Source organism: Galleria mellonella, unplaced genomic scaffold, assembly GCF_026898425.1.
Source record: "Galleria mellonella isolate WM207_F2 unplaced genomic scaffold, CSIRO_AGI_GalMel_v1 utg40, whole genome shotgun sequence".
Classification (NCBI taxonomy): Eukaryota; Metazoa; Arthropoda; class Insecta; order Lepidoptera; family Pyralidae; genus Galleria; species Galleria mellonella.
Window position 1 is genome coordinate 2,440,850 of NW_026442094.1, and position 6,000 is coordinate 2,446,849.

Below are 6,000 nucleotides of genomic sequence, written 5' to 3' on the forward strand. Positions count from 1 at the left end.
TATCATTTAAAAAGTTATCGAAGCTTTTTTTTATACAACTTAGAATGACAAACAAGCTGACGGCCCACCTGATGGAAAGTGGTAACCGTCGCCTATAGACATGAGTAGTACCATGGACATAACAGAGTATACTGTTTCGCCCATGATACCCCCTATGTGTTGCCATTCCTGAGGACTCAGGTGTTATTCCTCTATACCCTGTAAATTCACGCCATATCCCACCCTTCAAACCGAAACACAGTCAATCAAACACAACTGCTTTACGGTTGAAACACGAATGAGACAGAGGTACCCAAGCAAACGACTTTTGTACAAAGTCTCCCTCTGGTAAATTAGCTTCCAGTAAATTCGTTATATAGACATATTATGAAAGTTTTCTATACTTATGTTTATAACCTCATGTTAGCCATGTATTTGGGTCACCGTTCGTTAAACATGCAACGAATGTGGCAAACCTTATTAGATGAAAGTTTATACTTGAGTAATTTTTTAACTTTAAATATTTAAAAAATCAGCATCATAAATTAGAAGACTTTAAATAAAACTTTAATTTAACCCTGTTGGGGTATCTTTTTAGCCTTGTAACATATTATAACCTATTATTATAATAATTAGCTTAATATACTAATGACGATTTCAATATAATCAGTCAGCCATTTTACAACAAATACAAACATATACTCGTAAATTAATTTCAAAAATTTAAGATTGTGTTTCACAAAGAACATCGACGTCAATTGTGGCAAAACTAATTATTATGTTTATTATACACTACTTAATGGATTTTAATAGAAATTCTATTAAAATTATAGTAGGTAGGTAGGTAGGTAGGTAGTATAATTATATCGTTTCAAATAAAAAATAATAATTTTCCTAATCGGTTTATAACTGACGGAATAATTAGGTAACAAACACAAAATTACAACCGAAGCTTTTTGAAGTCGGTTGAGAACCGATTTATTATATTAAGTCCCATGCATCCATAAGCTATATTTATATAAATCCTTACTTATTATACATATAAATGTGAAAGTGAGTTTATTCATTTGTATGATACCTCTTAACGTTGGTTACGTAGCGAATATTTGGGACAGAAAAGGATCTTTTATCCCGGTCAATCCATATATCGCGGTAACGCGCGTAAACCCTAATATCTAATATATAGCTATGACTTCGTTATGATTTTATTGTAATAACGTAAATATATTGCCGGGAACAGGTTTTAACTCTTAAGTTTCATATAAATAAAAAATCATAGTCCATGTAATTTGAATGTTAGTTGGCAGCATTAAATGATATTATTGGACAGTCACGTTCCCGTGTAAGAAGACAATAACGGTGTAATGGTCAATTGTCAGAACAGTCGTTGTACCGGTTGTCGGTTGTCATTTAGCGACCCGCTCCATTTCACTAACCACGAACACGCCCATCATCTGGTTTTGCGATATCTTACGGTCAATACTTATGTAATTCGTGATGTTGGTGAAAAGACTTTTCTAGCAATTTTTTGCTTTTGTTTGTGTTGCATGTACCGAGGAACTCGAAAATAATTATTCAAAATAAATATCTAACTCAGTCAGCTTAGCTTTCAATATGTATTTTATGAAAGAAATATTTTGGTACTTATACTCACAAGCAGCTAATTGTTAGAACGGTCTCAATATTAATTCTGCTGGTTGAGTTTCGATCTAATTGTATTGATAAAAGAAAGATATCACATCGAAATGGCCTCAAAATGGCATTACCTTGCATTACCTTTGACGCCTGTTCGATATAACTTTAATTTAATCCCAAATCTATTCCATTCCTCAAATATTGGTATATATAGTTAAAAGCCCTTAATTCTTAACATGTCCCTGCACAATTTTGCAAACCTCGACCATGAAAAGTTGATGTTAATGGAGTCTTAAGATCTCTAACAAGTCTTCCGAAGTATATCTACATCAACAATGGAAGTCGTCTGACAATCCAAAAGTCCTATATCTCTCACTATCATTTGTTTTGGTTGACATCTAAAAAATCGGGCAGTATGGCATTATTTGTCTGTGTAATCTATTATTTTAATTTTTAATTCTGCTAATCTAATGTAATCTTTTACATAAAACAATAAAGAATACCTATAACTAAAAAACATACCTATGAGTACATTGGCGCTACAGCATATAACTCTATGTATGCATATTAAAATTGGTAAATTTGTTTATGTTAATTTCTTACTGACACATGCGTGTCTATGAGGCTGAAAATGTATAATCATAAATTTTAAGGACACACATAATATATTTTTTATTCCTGCTTTATGTTTTATGTAAAGGTATGTAGCAATTATCGTTGTTCTGTTAAATTTTGGTATGTCATAAACACAATTTATAAACACTTAGAATTCCTGGAATTAATTTAGATTGAACTCTCAACGAAAATTGGGCAGAAGCAAAAGGAATAGTCGAAAATGTCTTTAACTAATTTTAATTCGAAATTATCTTAAACCTATTCTTTATTTTAATGATATTGTGTTGCTGATTATACTGACTTTAAAGTGCCAATTACTTGTTGCTTTAAAACACTTTTAAATTACGTATGTGATACAGTATATGCATGAAGAAAGTACAAACATATGGAGGTATTTGCGCTTCCCTTCATTATCAATTCAGTTCGTGACCAGTAAGTAAGAGCAATTACGTCTGGTACAGCCACAGCCGTACCTACTACCAGATGATTGGGGCGTGTACCACCGAATGCCTCAGTGAAAGTGTCTCTGGCGAACAGTTAACGGTTCTTTAGGTAGAGATACATGCCGTAAACAGTAAATATTATAATATCAATGTTTAATATTTATATAAGACTTATGATAATTTTAAAAATATTGAAGAATCTGAGAAAGATAATAACCATTCTATAGTGGACCTTTTATTATAAGATGAGAAACAAAACAATACGTTCAAAAGTTTAACAGGATCAACTGAACGTTACTAATCACTTTATTTATGAATTAGGCTTATACCTATATCGCTAACTATATGACAATGAATAAAAAATAAATAATTTATAAATCCAGTAAAAATAACTACATTTAATCTTTTTTTATTTATTCATTTGACCAGTGAAATAATCCAATCGTCGTAGCTGTATTTTGCGTTGCAAATTAATTTAGAACGGTAATCACGTAATTACGGAAAATGAAAATGACTGTGTAATTAGTGATCGGGAACCCTTCACCGGTGATTCATAGTAGCTGTTGAAACAGACTCCATAATATTACGGAGCTTTCCTCGTCACACTACTTGAGTTATATCGGCTTGTTGTCGTCGGCAAACAGCTTTCCACTATGTAAAGGGCCAGCCATAAAACAAGATATTCGAGTGTCCAAGTTCCTATTATGATAGTCATAAAGACCAGAATTGTACAAACAGACCATACGCGATCCAAGCCACTCCATCATTAAAGTTCCCGCTTACATACTTTCGACAGCTCATCATGTTTATGATACAGCCACTTTCATATAAAGACGATATAACTATATTATGAAACTCGAAATAATATTAAAAAACATTTTATTTATTTTTTATAATAATAGAGAACAAAGGCTTTAAAGGCATGAAGAGGCCTATCTCCACAATTTTTTAGCTGTAGTCGTATCATTGAACAACAAGCGTTTCTATTATTAATATAAAACTTATTTGTTAATTTTCCCTTAAAAAGTGGTCTTGATTTTACTTGCTTAAGTAGGCGGCAAGTTTTTCCCTCTATACAGTATTTAGCTGTATATATTATTTTTAAGCCTCTAACAGAATAAAATATTCTTAAAAAGTTTTATTACAGTCTAGCTTTTCAGTGGGTCAATATTACATTATTATTAAGTACTAACTAATGGATGTAATACATTTTATGGTACCATTATTATCCTACTAAGTATTATTGTTAATATGAAATATGGTAACGGATAGAACATATCCTACATTAACTCATATGAAACCTTTTACTTAAATTGAAGCGGCCAAAATAGAGGAATACAACTAGTGGTAACTGACTGTAATTATATAAATACCGATTGATATTAATCATTTCGTCTTGAAAAACAATACTTTCAAATGTTTAATTCAAAAATTTTATCCTGGTAGTGAACGCTTTTGGATTTGTTAGTACTTTTAATACTCTAAGCAAATGGTGAGTGCATAGTCAATGATTGAGGTATGCTGGATCTATCGTACCCCTGACGATAGTTTGAATCGTCAACATATACATAGGTACGAGTACATAAATTTATGTTTATAATCTTTTGGAGGAAACAATAAAGAATATTTCTCTATCTATTTACATGTATATCAACAGGTATCTATATCACTTGTTAATCCACAAAAAACCAACTTCAAATGTGGCTAAACCAGTTACTTTGCTTTAAAAACTGAACTACTGAACCGATATTAATTATTCTTCTGATAAAATTTCTATAAAAAAAACCTGATAGTAATATCAGGTTGTTCAGACAATTTCCCAAATCGGTTTACAACGTAGTTGTGAGATAATGAATATAAAAAAAATTACAAGCAACTTGAGAACCTCCTCCTTTAACGTTTCATTGTTAAAGAGGATGTCTATTTTTAAACGGTTTTTCTACAATAACAACAACAAGAGCCCATAATTCATACAATAATCACTTATACAAACAAAATCATTTACATTGTTGTCACCACCTCTCCAACATTACCTCTTTAGGTGAGATTCGATATAGAAACTCTTTTTTTTTTTATTACAATGCAAAAGTTTGAAGATGTGAAGAATTGTTTTTAGCGGATACACTTTGCACCATGCCATAAGAAGAGAAAAAAAAAAGATGAAAAATTCTATTAAAACAATCATTACGATTCCAGACAAATTATCATATTGAAGACTAGGCAGCATGGTCTCCGACCTTAGCCTTTTCCACGACGGAACAAACGTTTAGTACGTTTGTTCCGACGGTTGTACGGAACAAACGTACTAAAAAACAATCATTACGTGATTACATGCAGTCAGTTTTAGTATATGGCTACGAAAACAGGAATTAAGTGTTTTATACAAACACTATCTACTGAAAGTCAATATGTATACTTATTATAATGTTATCATTAAAAGATATAATATGATTATACATAGTTATGTTGCAATAATTAAGTAAAGTAATAATATATAAAAAAAAATTGATTGCACTATATAAAGGTTATATTGCGAAACAGATCAATCTATCTATATAGTCTATACATAAATTATATCTATAGATTGACCTGATTAGCAATAAAGTGATAGCATAAAAAAAATCTATGTTTCCACCAACAACACAAATTCTAAGACTAATCAGCACATTCAAAGCTTTACTCTTGATGATGATTAATAATAACAAGCTCACTATACCTATTTTAATTACACTAAACATATTGAAAAATTTAGTATGTAGATGAACTCTAGAGGTGCCGGTAACTGGGTCATCTACAACGTGCCAATAATTATTACACTCACCTCACAAAACGATTTTGCGTCGCACTTGTTTTTTTTTTTTCTATATAAATACGTATACTTCTATAATACCACTAGGTAAATACAACAACACTAGATGAATAGATTAATCGGATAGATAAGTGATAACAAATAGGTAATAGAATAATAAGGTACAATTGTTGTTTTTAGATGAGTAAAAGCATTGTATCGATTGAGCGGCGCGCGGCCGCGCGCTCTACTACGGAATGAGCGCCACCGCCGCCACCCCATGTGATGTGCGCGCGTTTTCCACGTTTTCCCGCCACCAGCTAAGGGGTGGTTCCGAAACTTATTCGGACTCCTATAGCGCTGCGCATTTCTCATTTTGCTTACAATTAATTTAATTACTTTATTTTCTTAAGGCGAGAGTTGTTATTAGACTTTTTAGAGGAAAGCAAAAGAAGAGCAAGCGAAGTTTACTATAATGCTTCAATTTTATTAATCAAGCCTTTTAGTTATTTAATATCACATAGGTAACAATTAATCTTA

General features: G+C 31.6%; 1 protein-coding gene across 8 annotated transcripts in view; it reads right to left on the reverse strand.

The window, feature by feature from the left end:
- Positions 1-5,700, reverse strand: part of LOC113520434 (uncharacterized) — a 71,089-nt gene extending 65,389 nt beyond the window's left edge. For 3 of the 8 annotated variants that reach the window (XR_008253200.1, XM_052898021.1, XM_052898019.1), the window contains exon 1: positions 5,494-5,691. The gene's annotated coding sequence lies outside the window, so the exon portion shown is untranslated. Of the gene's footprint in view, positions 1-5,493 lie in introns of all 8 variants that reach the window. The other 5 variants (XM_052898018.1, XM_031914753.2, XM_031914751.2 and 2 more) reach the window with 3 other exon arrangements.
- Between the last annotated feature and the right edge of the window lie 300 nt (positions 5,701-6,000).